Source organism: Pleuronectes platessa, chromosome 22 (genome assembly GCF_947347685.1).
Source record: "Pleuronectes platessa chromosome 22, fPlePla1.1, whole genome shotgun sequence".
NCBI classification, from domain to species: domain Eukaryota; kingdom Metazoa; phylum Chordata; class Actinopteri; order Pleuronectiformes; family Pleuronectidae; genus Pleuronectes; species Pleuronectes platessa.
Window position 1 is genome coordinate 1721362 of NC_070647.1, and position 20246 is coordinate 1741607.

A 20246-nucleotide genomic window follows, 5' to 3' on the forward strand; every position below is an offset into this window, starting at 1 on the left:
GACTGAAGTTTTGAGTTTTTCCCAGTCTGAAAAATAGGTTAGAAGCTTGTTCATAGTATTGGATGCATCATCAACAACACAAGCATTAACTGTGAGGTCTTGTTTGACCTCGGGGTCATCCAAGCTGACGGCAGGTTTGTTTACCTCCTGTTTTGGCCAGGTCCTTTCCTCAGTCAGCAGAAACTCTGGTCCTTTGAGCCAACGTTCACATTTCAGAAAATCATCAGCTGACAGTCCTCTTGAAGCCTCATCAGCGGGGTTCTGTTTAGAGCCTATATACCTCCACTGGGCCACCTCTGTAGCTTCTCTTATGACAGCCACTCTGTTCGCTACAAATGTGTGGAATCTCTTTGTTTCACTTGAAATGTAATTAAGCACCGTCGTGCTGTCGGTCCAGAACACTGACTGGTCCAATTCCAGTTGAAGCTCCTTTGTAATCATCTTGTCTAGTCTGACAGCTAATACAGCAGCTGTGAGTTCAAGCCTTGGTATTGTGGTTTGTTTCATGGGGGCGACTCTGGACTTTCCAACCATGAAAGCAATGTTAACTTCATCAGAGATGCCTTTCAATCTCAGATAAGAAACAGCGCCGTATCCACACTCACTAGCATCTGAGAAGTGATGCAGCTGTGCATTGCTTACCTTTCCAAAGTTCTTCGGCTTGATACACCGTTCCACCTTTAACAGTGACAATTTATGCAGATTTGTCAGCCACTGTGTCCACTTCTGCAGAAAGGTTTGTGGTATTGTGTCATCCCAACCAATTTTTCTTTTGCACAGCTCTTGTAGCATCAGCTTAGGAGGCAGTGTGAATGGTGACAAGAAACCAAGAGGGTCATAGATAGAATTAACCACTGACAAGATTCCACGGCGGGTACATGGACGATTTTCCAGTGCAAACTTGAACATGAACATGTCTGTTTCTGCACACCAGTGCAATCCAAGAGCTCTTTCAACAGGTAAGTTGTCTTTATCCAAATTGAGCTCTTTGGTTGCTTTGGAACGATTTTCTTCAGGGATGCTGGCAAGAACTGCTCGACTGTTGCTCATCCACTTTGAGAGCTGAAAGCCTCCTTTGGCACATGCAGCAGTGAGATCTTGTACCATTTGCAAAGCTTCCTCTTCTGAAGACACAGACTTTAACCAATCGTCCACGTAAAAATTTTGTTTGATGGTCTGTAACACTTTGTCACTGTAATGAGCCGTGTTGTCATCAGCAACTCTCTTTAACGCATAATTGGCGCAGCTCGGTGATGAAGTTGCTCCAAATATATGAACTTTCATTCTGAAGTCCACCAACGGTTGCATTACATTTCCATTATGCCACCACAAAAATCTGAGAAAATCAACATGTTTCTGAGAAACTTGGACTTGGTGAAACATAGCTTGAACATCAGTCATGATGGCAACTGCTTCTTGCCTAAATCTCAGAAGAACACCAAAGAGGGAATTTGTGAGGTCAGGACCTTGTAACAGCTGGCTGTTCAAAGATGTGCCTTTGAAACTTGCTCCACAGTCGAATACAACTCTCAGGGTTTTCTTCTTGGGATGATACACCCCATGATGTGGTATGTACCAGATTTTACCTTCAGTTCCGTTCAGTTGCTGTTGAGGCACCTGCTCCGCATAGCCACTTTTAATAACATCATTAAGGAAGTGCACATACTCCTGATGATACTCTTTGTTCCTCTGAAACTTTCTTTTCAAACTCATGACTCGTTGTTCAGCAATGCATCGATTGTTTGGCATTATGACATCATCATCCTTAAAAGGTAAATCAACACAATAATGGTTGTTTTCAAGACGAATTTTTTTTTCCATAATGTGGTGAAACCTCATATCTTCTCTTGACATTAAAGTGTCATCACATGACCTTTCATTGAAGTCTTGGTTGTATTGTGTGATTAACAACTGTTCCACTTTATCAATGGAGATCCTATTGACAGTGACAGTAGGGCAGCCATTCTTCCCTGTATCACTTCCACTTCCTTTAAGTGGGCCGTTCACCACCCACCCCAATAGGGTCCGAACAGCATAGGGTCCATCATTACAGCTGTTAATGATTTCCCAAGGCTCCAAAAGCTTTGAGGCATTTGTAGTAATCAACAAATCCACTCCAACTTCAAGCTCGGGAACTTTAATCTTTCGCAGGTAAGGCCATCTTCTGAGATCCTTTTCTGTCGCAATATTGTTTCTTGTAACTGGCATGGTTTGTTGAGTGTAAACCTCAGGTAGGTCTAGAAACCTGTTGTCATCATAACCAGCTACTTCCAGTCCAGTCAGAACATGAGTCTTTACAGTGTGTGCTTGTCCCATAGTTCGCAGGAAGATGTGTGTTTGGATACTGTCCATGTTCAGCTGTCTCATCAGGCGTTCTGTACAAAAGGTAGCTGAGCTTCCTGGATCAAGGAAAGCGTAAGTGGTCAAAATTTTGTTTCCATTCTTAACCTTTACTTGTACAGGTACAATTGAGAGAACACATTTCTGTGTACCGGCCCCAGTGTGAGCACAGGTCTGCTGAGGGACAACAGTGTTGTTTGACTGTTCAAATGTTCTGAATTTAGCTGGATTGTGAAGCATTGTAGGATGTCTGAAGTTACATACATCACATGTTAGACGTTTTTTGCAGCTCTTGCTGATATGACCTGGTTTTAGACAACCAAAACAAACACCACTTTGCCTTAAAAGATCAAGTTTCTCACGATGCACTTTGTTCTTAAGATGTACACAATCTTCTATTGCGTGATCCTCTTTACATATGCAACATGATGTAGTCTTGCTTTTTGATAAAGAAAAGGCATGGTAGAGCGGTGCAGACCTTATACCTGCTGAAGTGTTTACAGCTGCCACAGTTGCTGGATTTTTATTCCTGGGTGGAAATCTTGGGGGAGCTTTTCCTTTAAGTGTAGCAGTTTGTGTGTCTTGTAGGTTACCAAAAACAGGATCAGAGAGAATTTTGATCTGATGTTCCAGAAAGTTGACCAAATCAGAGAACAAAACTCTACTTCCTCGTCTCTCCTGTAGGTCACAAACAGCTGCTCTCCATCTTTCTTTTAATTTGTAGGGCAGTTTCATCACAAGCTGTTTCAGGTTTGATGGTACATTCATTTCTGCCATATATTGTAGACTTTCCATCATGTTGCAACATCCTCTCAAGAACAACATGTATGTTTGAAGAGCGGCAACATCTTCAGCTTTTATTGGTGGCCAACTTAAAGCTTTTTCCATGTAAGCTGCCCCAATCTTCATTTCATTGCCGAAGTGTTCCTTTAACAAATACTTGGCTCTGTGATAGCCTTGATCATTTGGCATGTGATAGCAGCTTCTGACCAGTTCTCTAGGCTGCCCCCTGGTGTGCTGTTCTAGGTAGTACAAGCAGTCCTGGAGATTATTGACTTTTCTTTCAACCCCCTGCTCAAAGGCCATGATAAAAGATCCATACTGTAGAGGGTCACCATCAAATATGGGTATTGCTCGAGGTGGAAGAGATGCTGAGTGTTGTTGTTGAACCAGCTGAGCAGTGATTTCTGTTTGTCGCTGCATAATGTTGCCAATGTCCTGTATTTTATTTTCATTTGTGTTCATTTGTGGTGTGGTACAAACATTGCTTGACCTGTGACCTTGCAGTGAATTGAAGACAGTTGTATGGCCTCCTGGTGGTCTTTGTAGGGATTGCATGGGTTGTATTGAAGTGAGGGTTTCCCATGGTTGTGTTTGGGCAGATTTTCTTTCCTTAGGGCGTGCATCATGCCGGTGTGAGGGTGGTTGCTGTGAGGGTGGTTGTTGCACTGGTTCTGACTTTGACCTTTGTGACATTTCCATTTTTGATTTTGTGGCTTTATTGAAATATGAGTCCATTCCATCGGATGGTGTAGAACCACTTCCCACCACACTGCTTTCCAGTATGGCTATTTTAGCTGTAGCAGCAGCTAGTTGGGTTTCCATTTCCAGTTGTTCCTTTTGTCTTTTCAATCTTTCCTCTTGAGCCTCCAGTGCATGTTTCCTCTCCAGAGCAGCCATGTGTTGGATTAGTGCTGCCTTTTCAGCTTTTGCTCGTAAGCATGCAGAGCTTGTGATGGAAGATTTAGACGAAGATTTAGACTTAGATGAGACCCGTGTTTTTCCAAGGGGGGAAACATTTGAAATACTATCATTGGGTTGAATCTCATCCTCCTGAAGTACAGACTCTTTGTCACAATGTGTTTGAGCATCCTTCAACCATTTATACACATCACACATGAACTTTTCATTTGCTTTAAATTTCTGTTCAAACCATGTTTGCTGCCTTTTCCATTCTTCTTCAGGCAGTGGCATTTCCACCAATGCATCATGAGTTTCAGCAGCAGCATCACACAGTTTATTAAACTCCTTTATAAGATTTTCAACATTGCTCAAAGAATCAGTTGTTATTTTGACAGATAACAGATCATCGATCTGCAACTTGATTTTGGATGCTTGATTCAAGGTTAACTTCCGGTTCTTTTGTAGGTTTTTGATTAGTAATGAAACACCTTTTGCAGTTAATTTTCTCTCTCTTTTTGCAACATCACTTTTTACAGCACGTTCTTCAAGTTTTGCAACATCACTGTTTGCAGTTGCAACATCACTTTTTGCAACACGCTCCTCAAGAATAACATTTTCAACATCAGCATTTTTCTCCATTTCCACACTGTCAATATGTCAACATGTGACGTCAGCAGACAATAGCAGTCATTCACAGGTGATGATCATTTTCCTCCATTTTCCAATTAGCTTTCCATTTTCATTACCTTTTCCATTCATCAACATTCATGACATCCAGTTCCAAAATCCAATGCATCAACACAGTCCAGTTCCATTAAATCACTCAAACAGGCTCAGTTTCTTTGTTCGTGCAGTTTTATTGTCTGCTGTTTCCTTTACCTTTCTCATCTGGCTCTGTCTGGTGAAGAGGGGGAAGGGGTTGCAAGCTCCATGGCCTCCTCTTGATCCACACAGCAGCCTCTTTCCATCCAAGGCAAAGCTCCTTACTTGTCCTCCATCCAGGGCAAACAGTTTTTACTTGTGTGGTGACTATTCAAAAAACAAAACTTGTCACCTGATGGTGGTTTGGGATGGTTCTTAACTCGATTCCAGAGTGAATAAAAAAGAAAGGTTGCGAAGGTTATGATGTCTTTGGGTGAGGTTCCCGTTTATTTCAACAAAAAGAATAAGGCAAGTTGACAAACAAAAAGCTTCTATTGATTCTCTGGCTGTCGTGTAAAAACTGTGTCTCTCCCACCACCACTCAACTCAAACTAATCAGCTCTCCTGATCTCTAACAGCTGGGGCAGATTCTGGGGTAAAAGAAAGGAACAGAAACAATACTGCACCCTTGTGGAAAAGTAAATACCTACACAACATAAAAAATGGCTCCTACAGCCATAGAACAAAATAAAATAAAACAAAAAAAAACAATAATCAAACAAATAAATCAGAAAGAAACTAAATCTTAACAAGGTGAAATAAGGCAGCCCTATATAAAACCAACATGTTGTAGTTAGGTCACACAATTTAAACCAGTTTATCAAAATGTTTGAAAACATTTACAAACATAAACCACATCATTATGTCATACCTTTGTAACCCAGATCTCCTGGGCCTGAGTTCGTAAACACAAAAAATGATCTCAGAAGAATATTTGAAACGAAACTTATCTTTTGTTTTAATTCCTCTAATTAAAATTAAAGACCACCACAACTGTATTTTAAAAGTCGAAACCTTTACAGGTGTTTATTAACAATATGAAATAAATGAAATTGTTGTGAGCTCCTCTCTCAGGAAGTAAAATATTTACAAAATAAAATAAATACACAACAGTTATATGAAATATAACTTTTCTCAAATGCACAAAATAAAATACAGGGTCTCTTTAAATTGTTTTACCCGTTCCTATGAATTCACTCTTTAAATCACTGAAAAAGGGTTAAATAAAATCTTTACCTTTCACAGGTCTCTGAATCAAAACAAAACAATAATCAACTTTAAATTAACTCACAAACATCACATGTGGACCAGAAATGATCAAACTCAAAACTCAGTTGCAGGCCTGTAGTGATGCTCGGGTTCGGTGAGGCCTGAAAACTATTATGGCCACTTCACTCAGTCAAGAGCATAAAATAAAAGCACGTGCATAGTCACATCAGTTCAATACTCACAGGTCCAAACGAGGAGCAATAGGGCAATGACAGTCACAGATAGGGGTGATGGCAGTCACAATCCAAACACAGGCAGCACACAGCAACGAAAATCCGGGGAAGAATAAAACAGCAGGGTCCATCAACCAGCAACCATCTCAGGTTCTCTCTCCCTCTCTTCACACACGTCCATCTCCTTTAATTACATGAACTCTGTTGAGCCATAATATCATCACGCTAAATCGTACTGACTTAACGTTAGCCCGTTTTAGCATTGAAAACTACAACAGTGCTAAAGCTATGCTATCTAAACACGCGATGCTATGCTAGCGGGTGGCTAATTACATTACAGTTCGGTCTTTTTTCACTACAACATTAAGTTACAGCTCACAATTTAAGGCATACACATTATATTTACCTTTGGCAAGTTACATAGAAGAGTAATATATCAGGACCACGATGACACCTCTTCAATGTTTCATACAGCACTACACCTTTCCTCAGGACACCGGACAATCCGTCTCTCTCTCTCACTCACCTGCTCAAAGCATGCTGAACCTCACCCTACACTTCATGTCCCTCCCCATACCAGACTTGGATGGGCTGTGAATTTGCTACTACCCAATGAGAAATGCAGAAACTGAATGACTGACACACAGAGAAAAAGTTAGATTTCACATTAAAAGCACTCAAATCAAGTTTCTCGTCTTCTCAATCACAGAGCCTTTTAACTACACATCTATTTATTGCTTTACTTTTTTAATTGTAAATAGCTAAACTTATTAACTGTACATATTATATTTATTACATTTTATCCCGTATTTAACCTTATTTTAACTACTATTTTTAATAATATGAACTTATCTAATTATCATGAACTTTCTATTTTAATACAACTTTTTTTATGCTATTTTGAGATTAATTTTATGCACTGTATCCTAATGATTTTATACAGGGCTACACCTTTAATTCATTAAAATAAAGCAGGGACCCACGCCGTCGTTTATGTCTTGAGAACAATTACTAAAATAGGAAAAGACAACTTAACTTAATGTCACGCACACAATAGTGAAGACTCTGGTAATTGTTCCGGCGCATTACTTACAAGTAGTATTGTTATGATTGGAGGAGATTACAGCGTGCATTTATGGCGACGCTGATACCGTCTCACCCACACGCACACACACACAGCTGTACGCTGGCTCTAGGCAAAGAATAAAGGTTAATATTTGCGGAACGTTTTCTGAGTGATATCCGTTGACATTAAAGTTACTTTCTGCAAACTCACCGCAACAAACAATTTGTGTCCGCACCTGCTGCGACCACGCTGCACTTACTCAAACACACAGGACAGGCAGTGGAGGGAGAGAGAGAGAGAGAGAGAGAGAGAGAGAGAGAGAGAGAGAGAGAGAGAGAGAGAGAGAGAGAGAGGGCGAGAGGGAGCGCTACGGTGTCCCTTAATAGACGTCGCCAAATCCCCGCAGCATATAGGAATCACTGTCCTGTGGGATAAATTAAAATATCAGCAGAACGGGAAAAATAACAGTGCTAAAACTATAAAACTGTATTAAGAATTGACCCAGTTACACCTGTAAAGTGTCTTACGATCTGTTGTTGATGTCCCAGCCCGGTTTGGGGGGTGGTTATCATTTGAGTTGAACCTATGTTTTCTCCTGTTTCTGGATGAGGAGTTGGTTCCTTTAATTTCAGTAGTTAGGTTTAGGTTCTTCCCTTTAGGTGTTTTGTGTTTGCTGTCTTGTTGTTCGACCCCCCACCGAAGCTAAAGAGTTAACCACGAGGAAATTCTGGGACCTCCCATCAGTGTCGCTTCCGTCATCGCTTTGCTCGTGTGTTCCCACAGGAGCTGATGTCCTGCGCGGATGCAACTTCCGTCTGTCCGCTCACTTTATACTCCCCGTAGACCGGCGGCGAGGACACCGCGTAAAACCCACAGCGCGAGTGTGACGCGGTCTGTTAGAGTGTAACTCCCGCACTGTAAACAATTGTCATGTAAATTAATTTGTCTGTTTATTATTGTTTTAAATGAAATTCAACATACTACCAAATACTGCACAATTTAATTTAATGGAATAGCAGCATGATGACAGTCAGTTCCTATAAATGAAACCCCTCTTAACGAAAACCTTGGTTCCCTGTGCTGATGTGATATTCTGAACAACGTATACTGAATGAAATGCAGCAACTGAAATACTTGCTGGTTTTTGTTGCTGGAAACAGAGTTGTCCATTACAGATGTAGATTTCAGAACAAGACAGTTATCAGTCTGTTCATTACATGTGATAAAACGAATGAACCTTGTAAAACACTTGGAGAAATTATGCAGGTATCAGGACAAAACATCAATCCCACAAAGAGAATCTACAACACGTGATAATTAAATACAACGTGAAAGATTCCTTTCTTTATTTATTTTTGAATGGTCCTGGTAAAATAAGAGTGCCTTTATCAGACGAATCTCTTAAAAACTGTTAATTCAACAACACAATGTGTGATACATTGTCCTCTGAACACTGTCATCAGGAAATGGTTTCTGAGGCACCGTGTGTGAAGCACCGACGGTGGGAGCTCTGCAACTTGATTACATGAAAGATCAACAAGTGACATTCATGAAGTAAATACATCCAATAACTGATCCTAATTTCCAACAGAGAGAAGTAAAGCGAAATACAGAGATCAAATCCTGCATGTTCCCTTTTGTGTACATGGAAAGGAAGCATATACCCACAGTTGGAAGTGAATTGATTCATATAAAGTGGACAGGAGAACAACAATATGATTACATGTACAAAATTAAAGAGACAAATTGACAAATGACCCGGTGAGAGAGCTCTCCCCGACCTATATGATACTCCACTCAAAGTCTATTAGGTTGATTGAGACAGATTTTTTCTGAATGTCTCTTCCTGTCCCCTTGGAGACGAGTCCCACAAACAGCTCTTGTTCCTCTTGATTCAGAAGAAGCAGCAGAACACAGGAATCTGAGAATAGAGGTTGGATAGAAATAAAGTCGCTGATATATGATGTCTATACAAGTGTTTATGAAGTTAGGGTTGAAAATACATGGGAGAAAATCTACTCAGTACTTGTGTTAAACAAATAAACGGTTCAATCACATAAACTGTGGCTTCCACATTTTAATATCAGAGGTTAAGCAGACACTTCATCACGTATATCTAATTCATACTTTGAAAGGTTTAACAGCAGTGAACATTTGTTATAGAAGTCGTTTTAGTTTAGTTGTTTCATTTCATCATCGACGCGTCAGATACAGAGGAAGACGGAGCGGGTCTAACAGCCGCTTGTTGGTGTCTGCTCCTTCTGCTGCAGAGGAGAGGAGCGGAAAGAGGATTGATATCAACAGACTGAGTTCACAACACTTCATCTCGTACATGGTGACACGTGCTGAGATACTGACACGGGGAGCACAGAGAAAAGAGACGGAGACTATAATGATTGAATTTGAAACAAAGGTGTCTCCACAGGAGGTAGACTTTGGATTCAGGAAATATAGAATTCGGGAAATTGTACCAAACCGGGGTAGATCATCAACAACAGATCTTACGGCACGTTACATGGATCAGTTCTGACCGTCAGTCTGACTGGCAGCAGTGCGCGCCCCGCCGGGTTCAAGCCCGCCCCCTACTCAGTGGCGCTGTTCACTTCGGTCGGATTGCCCTCTGCAAACCATATTTCATAACTCAGGTTATAAAGTTATATATATAGTTATACAATATATATAAAAACTATAGTTTGTTGCATTTATTAAATACTGTTGATATTTAACTGCTATTTTTACCTGTTACAAAAAAGAAAAACACCAAACTCTTTTGAAGAGGAGAACATAATACATGTGTAGGCCTACTTTGAAATAAATTATACACAGAACTATGCTGTTTTTTCTCATCTCCAGCTTGGTACTTTTCAGCAGATTGAGATTAAGATTAAGATACATTTATTTATCACAAACACATGTACAGACATGCACAGGCACACTCATGCAGGTAGGGTGTGCTTGCTCTGGAAATGTGTTTAAACATTACATTTTTTTGTGTTTGCTAATTCCTCGCCACATATCAAGCATACAGGTAAACCTGCATCGTTGGCAGAGAAAGCAAATTAATCTGTGCACGCAGAATTGAAGTCTCTATTTACCTCCCAGACTTTTCTTTTTGGGGATTTGTCCCTGGTTAGTTTACCGAGGCCAGTGGTCGGGGGCCCCGGCTCTGCGCCAAGCCCAATTTCTACTATAAATGATCAATGCAAAGCACGTCACGAATATTAAATTATGAAGCTGACCAATGGGTTTCCACTGCGAGTCCTGACGGAGGCACGGCATCAAGCGATGTGAAGAGGAAGTGAAACTCTCTGACACCGACATCGAGGTGTTTGTTAGTGAGGTGGAGGTGAAGAGCGACTTTATGGGACAGCAGTGATGTCACTAATAAAGAAAATACACTGATACTCTGCCACTGCTGCTGTGGATAACACAATGTGTGAGATCAGAAATTGCTGAACCCTCGCTGAAGTGTCTTCATGCACCCCGGCTCTGCGCCGGGGTGCTCTGCACATCCTGCGGCCGGCGCACATAAATAAAAAACATATTTAATTATAAAACTTTTTTTTTTATTAAATCAAATTAATAAAAAAACTGCGCCGGCACATCCTGCAGCTCACATCCTACGGCGCACATCCTGTGGCACACATCCTGCGGCGCATATCCTGCGGCGCACATCCTGCGGGAGGCGCACATAAATAAAAAACATATTTAATTATAAAACTTTTTTTTTTTTTAAATCAAATTAAATCAAATTAATAAAAAAAAATGGGCGCTCCCATCCTGCGGCGCACAAACTGCGGCTCACATCCTGCGGCACACATCCTGCGGGCGGCTCACATCCTGCGGGAGGTGCACATCCTAAATAAAAAAGTAAACATTTTATTTGATTTAAATTAATAAAAAAACTGGGCCGGCGGGCGGCACGCATCTTAAATCAGTAATTTTCAACCAGTGTGCCGCGAGAGATCTACCGGTCCATCGCAAAGGCAGTGTGGGTCGATCGCACGACTGGACAAGAGGTCAGGAGGACGCTCCGGCGCACGTACCCCCTCTTTTAATTTTTTTCGCCACGGCCACGCCCCCCCGCCACATGGACACTCGTTTAGATTTCTCCTCTGCTTTCTGTATCGCGCACTCTGTATCTGTATGGCGGAGTTCCATCCCATTGCGCACACACACGGGTGAGCACACTCCCACCAGCGGACATGAGCGCTGATGAGTGGTGTGCAAAGCTGGCATACCTGGCTGTTATAGTTCGAATATTAAATTATGAAACTGACCAATGGGTTTCCACCGTGAGTCCTGAAGGAGGCACGGCATCAAGCGATGTGAAGAGGAAGTGAAACTCTCTGACACCGACATCGAGGTGTTTGTTAGTGAGGTGGAGGTGAAGAGCGACTTTATGGGACAGCAGTGATGTCACTAATAAAGAAAATACACTGATACTCTGCCACTGCTGCTGTGGATAACACAATGTGTGAGATCAGGAATTGCTGAACCCTCGCTTCCTCCTCATCCTTCCATTCGCATGCACACATCGTGCAGAACCCGCATCGGTGTCACGGCAGTATTTATCCATTTAGAGCATCGGACCGATTCCCTCACATCAGTGGATCCTTGCCTCCACTCTGAGATATTATTTGAAAAGAGGGGCTGAAGAGCCGCATGCGGCTCCGGAGCCGCAAATTGCTGACCCCTGGTTTAGGGTGACAGTTGAATGTCAATTGGGTTCACCACACATATCCAGAATAAACAGGACGGGAGGCTGTGATTTCAGAAATATACAATTTATTTAATACGTGCAAATTATTTTAAAAGACTGATCAAACAGCACTGGATCATGTGCAACGGTTGAAGTACTGGCCTGGACTTGTTACAAATAACAGATTAAAAAGGGAGAAGTTAAAGGCTCCAGACCCAATTCAACAAAGTTAAAATACCATGCATTAAACAAACATAGCCCACTTTAAGAATCCTACGCAAACGTTGGGATTTATCAAAACAAAGTTGACGGGAGAATTTGCGTATTTCCACGCAAACTGTGACCCATGCGTAAAAATGTTTTGGAGACGGGAAAGTGGGCACGCAGACTTGAGGTGGTGAACTGAAGCCAGATTATTGATCCACTTCATCATTTACATTAAAACCAACAGATCAGTTTTGCTCGCGCAACATATCTGTTCCCCACGAGCCTTTTAATAAAAAAATATATGAAACAACTGACAGCAAATTACGTTCAGATTAGATTTAACCGCAGAGTTACGGAGCCAAGTCATTAACAGGTTTTAATAATATCTTCTAACACTGTGCGTGTATCAATAATTCACTGCAGTGAACGTGACTGAGCCATCAGGCGCACATAGCGACCCAGAGCGCAGGGAGCGCAGAGCGTTCACAGTGCGCAGAGCTCAGAGAGCAGAGCGCACAGAGAGCGCAGAGCTTGCAGAGCACAGAGCGCACAGGAGATCACTTACATAAAAATTAAGAAACTTTCCAAATAATATCCAAGAGTGGAGGCAAGGATCCACTGATGTGAGGGAATCGGTCCGATGCTCTAAATGGATAAATACTGCTGTGACACCGGTGCGGGGTTCTGCACGATGTGTGCATGCAAATGGATGGATGAGGAGGAAGCGAGGGTTCAGCGAAGAGCGCGCGCAGGGCTCTGCCACTGCTGCTGTGGATAACACAATGTGTGAGATCAGAAATTGCTGAACCCTCGCTGAAGTGTCTTCATGCACCCCGGCTCTGCGCCGGGGTGCTCTGCACATCCTGCGGCCGGCGCACATAAATAAAAAACATATTTAATTATAAAACTTTTTTTTTTATTAAATCAAATTAATAAAAAAACTGCGCAGGCACATCCGGCGGCGCACATCCTACCACGCACATCCTGCGGCGCATATCCTGCGGCCCACATCCTGCTGGAGGCGCACATACTAAATCATTTTTTTTTAAATTAAATTAAATCAAATTAATAAAAAATAATGGGCGCTCCCATCCTGCGGCGCACAAACTGCGGCTCACATCCTGCGGCACACATCCTGCGGGCGGCTCACATCCTGCGGGAGGTGCACATCCTAAATAAAAAAGTAAACATTTTATTTGATTTAAATTAATAAAAAAACTGGGCCGGCGGGCGGCACGCATCTTAAATCAGTAATTTTCAACCAGTGTGCCGCGAGAGATCTACCGGTCCATCGCAAAGGCAGTGTGGGTCGATCGCACGACTTGACAAGAGGTCAGGAGGACGGTCCGGCGCACGTACCCCCTCTTTTAATTTTTTTCGCCACGGTCACGCCCCCCGCCACATGGTCACGCGTTTAGATTTCTCCTCTGCTTTCTGTATCGCGCACGGCGGAGTTCCATCCCGATGCGCACACACACAGGTCAGCACACTCCCACCAGCGGACATGAGCGCTGATGAGTGGTGTGCAAAGCTGGCATACCTGGCTGTTATAGTTCGAATATTAAATTATGAAGCTGACCAATGGGTTTCCACCGTGAGTCCTGAAGGAGGCACGGCATCAAGCGATGTGAAGAGGAAGTGAAACTCTCTGACACCGACATCGAGGTGTTTGTTAGTGAGGTGGAGGTGAAGAGCGACTTTATGGGACAGCAGTGATGTCACTAATAAAGAAAATACACTGATACTCTGCCACTGCTGCTGTGGATAACACAATGTGTGAGATCAGAAATTGCTGAACCCTCGCTGACTCCTCATCCTTCCATTCGCATGCACACATCGTGCAGAACCCGCATCGGTGTCACGGCAGTATTTATCCATTTAGAGCATCGGACCGATTCCCTCACATCAGTGGATCCTTGCCTCCACTCTGAGATATTATTTGGAAAGAGGGGCTGAAGAGCCGCATGCGGCTCCGGAGCCGCAAATTGCTGACCCCTGGTTTAGGGTGACAGTTGAATGTCAATTGGGTTCACCACACATATCCAGAATAAACAGGACGGGAGGCTGTGATTTCAGAAATATACAATTTATTTAATACGTGCAAATTATTTTAAAAGACTGATCAAACAGCACTGGATCATGTGCAACGGTTGAAGTACTGGCCTGGACTTGTTACAAATAACAGATTAAAAAGGGAGAAGTTAAAGGCTCCAGACCCAATTCAACAAAGTTAAAATACCATGCATTAAACAAACATAGCCCACTTTAAGAATCCTACGCAAACGTTGGGATTTATCAAAACAAAGTTGACGGGAGAATTTGCGTATTTCCACGCAAACTGTGACCCATGCGTAAAAATGTTTTGGAGACGGGAAAGTGGGCACGCAGACTTGAGGTGGTGAACTGAAGCCAGATTATTGATCCACTTCATCATTTACATTAAAACCAACAGATCAGTTTTGCTCGCGCAACATATCTGTTCCCCACGAGCCTTTTAATAAAAAAATATATGAAACAACTGACAGCAAATTACGTTCAGATTAGATTTAACCGCAGAGTTACGGAGCCAAGTCATTAACAGGTTTTAATAATATCTTCTAACACTGTGCGTGTATCAATAATTCACTGCAGTGAACGTGACTAAAGGCCAATGTATGCTTCTGCGTTTTGACGGACACGGACAGATAGGACCGCCCTCTCCAACGTGGAACGCCCTCTCCGTGCCTCTCCGAGGCTCCTCGGAGAGCTTTTCGTGCCGCGCTCATTTTTCTAACTATACGTCGAAATGACGGACAGCCCACGGATAGCACTTGGCTGTGATTGGTCCGCTAACGCCAGCATTTCGGAATGGAAACTTCCTGTTCCATTCCCTACATCACAATAAACCAAAATCACAACTACGACTCTATGATTAATGTGACAAGTGTGTTAAGCCAGCGGCGTTGTCCGGCTGACGGTGGCTGGTTAGAGCACTTACAGCATGTGTGTACGGTCACATACGGTTATAACGAACTTTGATAACGGGGCTAGCGGGCTAGCCACCATGCTAACTGCGGTGGGAACAGCGCAAAAACCCGCTGACTTTAATCCCACAGATGTCATGACACTGTTTCTCAAACACCGTCAGGTTAGAAGCAAACACTTGGTAGTAGCTAGCATCGGCTGTCCGTGCTGACTGTGTGTGGAAGCTGGGGGGGAAGCTAGCTGCCTCCGTGTAGCTTCAAGCTGTGGCAGCTGTTGAATTAGCAACGCAGTTTGGAAACAAGACCGGGGAACCGCTGCGCTAAGACACGATAACAAAAGCATTTTGACCCGCTGGGTGTCACTTTATTCAGCAAAAACTGTCGCGTCATCAACAGCCTTTTTCTGTTAGTTGCCATCGTTCACTGTGTGTGAGGAGCCGGGAGGACGTAAATAAACCAGCGTGGACTTCTTCTATACCTCATGAGGTAGGCTTGTCTAAGGTCGACTTCCGTTTCGCCATCTACTGTTCTGGCGGTGAATTGTTTTCACAACAAAAAGGCTCGTAGAACTATAAATCAAAAAGGGTCCGTCCGATCCGTCCGTCCGTCAGTCCGCAACGGACTCGGAGAAGCATACTGAGGCCTTGAGCCATCAGGCGCACATAGCGACCCAGAGCGCAGGGAGCGCAGAGCGTTCACAGTGCGCAGAGCTCAGAGAGCAGAGCGCACAGAGAGCGCAGAGCTTGCAGAGCACAGAGCGCACAGGAGATCACTTACATAAAAATTAAGAAACTTTCCAAATAATATCCAAGAGTGGAGGCAAGGATCCACTGATGTGAGGGAATCGGTCCGATGCTCTAAATGGATAAATACTGCTGTGACACCGGTGCGGGGTTCTGCACGATGTGTGCATGCAAATGGATGGATGAGGAGGAAGCGAGGGTTCAGCGAAGAGCGCGCGCAGGGCTCTGCCACTGCTGCTGTGGATAACACAATGTGTGAGATCAGAAATTGCTGAACCCTCGCTGAAGTGTCTTCATGCACCCCGGCTCTGCGCCGGGGTGCTCTGCACATCCTGCGGCCGGCGCACATAAATAAAAAACATATTTAATTATAAAACTATTTTTTTTATTAAATCCAATTAATAAAAAAACTGCGCAGGCACATCCGGCGGCGCACATCCTACCACGCACATCCTGCGGCGCATATCCTGCGGCCCACATCCTGCTGGAGGCGCACATACTAAATCATTTTTTTTTAAATTAAATTAAATCAAATTAATAAAAAATAATGGGCGCTCCCATCCTGCGGCGCACAAACTGCGGCTCACATCCTGCGGCACACATCCTGCGGGCGGCTCACATCCTGCGGGAGGTGCACATCCTAAATAAAAAAGTAAACATTTTATTTGATTTAAATTAATAAAAAAACTGTGCCGGCGGGCGGCGCAAATCTTAAATCAGTTATTTTCAACCAGTGTGCCGGGAGATATCTATCGGTCCATCGCAAAGGCAGTGTGGGTCTATTGCACGACTGGACAAGAGGTCAGGAGGACGCTCCGGCGCACGTACCCCCTCTTTTAATTTTTTTCGCCACGGCCACGCCCCCCCGCCACATGGACACTCGTTTAGATTTCTCCTCTGCTTTCTGTATCGCGCACGGCGGAGTTCCATCCCATTGCGCACACACACACGGGTGAGCACACTCCCACTAGCGGACATGAGCGCTGATGAGTGGTGTGCAAAGCTGGCATACCTGGCTGTTATAGTTCGAATATTAAATTATGAAACTGACCAATGGGTTTCCACCGTGAGTCCTGAAGGAGGCACGGCATCAAGCGATGTGAAGAGGAAGTGAAACTCTCTGACACCGACATCGAGGTGTTTGTTAGTGAGGTGGAGGTGAAGAGCGACTTTATGGGACAGCAGTGATGTCACTAATAAAGAAAATACACTGATACTCTGCCACTGCTGCTGTGGATAACACAATGTGTGAGATCAGAAATTGCTGAACCCTCGCTGAAGTGTCTTCATGCACCCCGGCTCTGCGCCGGGGTGCTCTGCACATCCTGCAGCTCACATCCTACGGCGCACATCCTGTGGCACACATCCTGCGGCGCATATCCTGCGGCGCACATCCTGCGGGAGGCGCACATAAATAAAAAACATATTTAATTATAAAACTTTTTTCTTTTTAAATCAAATTAAATCAAATTATTGAAAAAAAAATGGGCGCGCATATCTTGCGGCGCATATCCTGCGGGAGGCGCACATCCTAAATATTTTTTTTAAAAATTAAATTAAATCAAATTAATAAAAAAATATGGGCGCTCCCATCCTGCGGCGCACAAACTGCGGCTCACATCCTGCGGGAGGTGCACATCCTAAATAAAAAGTAAACATTTTATTTGATTTAAATTAATAAAAAAACTGTGCCGGCGGGCGGCGCAAATCTTAAATCAGTAATTTTCAACCAGTGTGCCGGGAGAGATCTACCGGTCAATCGCAAAGGCAGTGTGGGTCTATCGCACGACTGGACAAGAGGTCAGGAGGACACTCCGGCGCACGTACCCCCTCTTTTAATTTTTTTCGCCACGGCCACGCCCCCCCGCCACATGGACACTCGTTTAGATTTCTCCTCTGCTTTCTGTATCGCGCACGGCGGAGTTCCATCCCATTGCGCACACACACGGGTGAGCACACTCCCACCAGCGGACATGAGCGCTGATGAGTGGTGTGCAAAGCTGGCATACCTGGCTGTTATAGTTCGAATATTAAATTATGAAACTGACCAATGGGTTTCCACCGTGAGTCCTGAAGGAGGCACGGCATCAAGCGATGTGAAGAGGAAGTGAAACTCTCTGACACCGACATCGAGGTGTTTGTTAGTGAGGTGGAGGTGAAGAGCGACTTTATGGGACAGCAGTGATGTCACTAATAAAGAAAATACACTGATACTCTGCCACTGCTGCTGTGGATAACACAATGTGTGAGATCAGGAATTGCTGAACCCTCGCTTCCTCCTCATCCTTCCATTCGCATGCACACATCGTGCAGAACCCGCATCGGTGTCACGGCAGTATTTATCCATTTAGAGCATCGGACCGATTCCCTCACATCAGTGGATCCTTGCCTCCACTCTGAGATATTATTTGGAAAGAGGGGCTGAAGAGCCGCATGCGGCTCCGGAGCCGCAAATTGCTGACCCCTGGTTTAGGGTGACAGTTGAATGTCAATTGGGTTCACCACACATATCCAGAATAAACAGGACGGGAGGCTGTGATTTCAGAAATATACAATTTATTTAATACGTGCAAATTATTTTAAAAGACTGATCAAACAGCACTGGATCATGTGCAACGGTTGAAGTACTGGCCTGGACTTGTTACAAATAACAGATTAAAAAGGGAGAAGTTAAAGGCTCCAGACCCAATTCAACAAAGTTAAAATACCATGCATTAAACAAACATAGCCCACTTTAAGAATCCTACGCAAACGTTGGGATTTATCAAAACAAAGTTGACGGGAGAATTTGCGTATTTCCACGCAAACTGTGACCCATGCGTAAAAATGTTTTGGAGACGGGAAAGTGGGCACGCAGACTTGAGGTGGTGAACTGAAGCCAGATTATTGATCCACTTCATCATTTACATTAAAACCAACAGATCAGTTTTGCTCGCGCAACATATCTGTTCCCCACGAGCCTTTTAATAAAAAAATATATGAAACAACTGACAGCAAATTACGTTCAGATTAGATTTAACCGCAGAGTTACGGAGCCAAGTCATTAACAGGTTTTAATAATATCTTCTAACACTGTGCGTGTATCAATAATTCACTGCAGTGAACGTGACTGAGCCATCAGGCGCACATAGCGACCCAGAGCGCAGGGAGCGCAGAGCGTTCACAGTGCGCAGAGCTCAGAGAGCAGAGCGCACAGAGAGCGCAGAGCTTGCAGAGCACAGAGCGCACAGGAGATCACTTACATAAAAATTAAGAAACTTTCCAAATAATATCCAAGAGTGGAGGCAAGGATCCACTGATGTGAGGGAATCGGTCCGATGCTCTAAATGGATAAATACTGCTGTGACACCGGTGCGGGGTTCTGCACGATGTGTGCATGCAAATGGATGGATGAGGAGGAAGCGAGGGTTCAGCGAAGAGCGCGCGCAGGGCTCTGCCACTGCTGCTGTGGATAACACAATGTGTGAGATCAGAAATTGCTGAACCCTCGCTGAAGTGTCTTCATGCACCCCGGCTCTGCGCCGGGGTGCTCTGCACATCCTGCGGCCGGCGCACATAAATAAAAAACATATTTAATTATAAAACTTTTTTTTTTATTAAATCAAATTAATAAAAAAACTGCGCAGGCACATCCGGCGGCGCACATCCTACCACGCACATCCTGCGGCGCATATCCTGCGGCCCACATCCTGCTGGAGGCGCACATACTAAATCATTTTTTTTTAAATTAAATTAAATCAAATTAATAAAAAATAATGGGCGCTCCCATCCTGCGGCGCACAAACTGCGGCTCACATCCTGCGGCACACATCCTGCGGGCGGCTCACATCCTGCGGGAGGTGCACATCCTAAATAAAAAAGTAAACATTTTATTTGATTTAAATTAATAAAAAAACTGGGCCGGCGGGCGGCACGCATCTTAAATCAGTAATTTTCAACCAGTGTGCCGCGAGAGATCTACCGGTCCATCGCAAAGGCAGTGTGGGTCGATCGCACGACTTGACAAGAGGTCAGGAGGACGGTCCGGCGCACGTACCCCCTCTTTTAATTTTTTTCGCCACGGTCACGCCCCCCGCCACATGGTCACGCGTTTAGATTTCTCCTCTGCTTTCTGTATCATGCACGGCGGAGTTCCATCCCGATGCGCACACACACAGGTCAGCACACTCCCACCAGCGGACATGAGCGCTGATGAGTGGTGTGCAAAGCTGGCATACCTGGCTGTTATAGTTCGAATATTAAATTATGAAGCTGACCAATGGGTTTCCACCGTGAGTCCTGAAGGAGGCACGGCATCAAGCGATGTGAAGAGGAAGTGAAACTCTCTGACACCGACATCGAGGTGTTTGTTAGTGAGGTGGAGGTGAAGAGCGACTTTATGGGACAGCAGTGATGTCA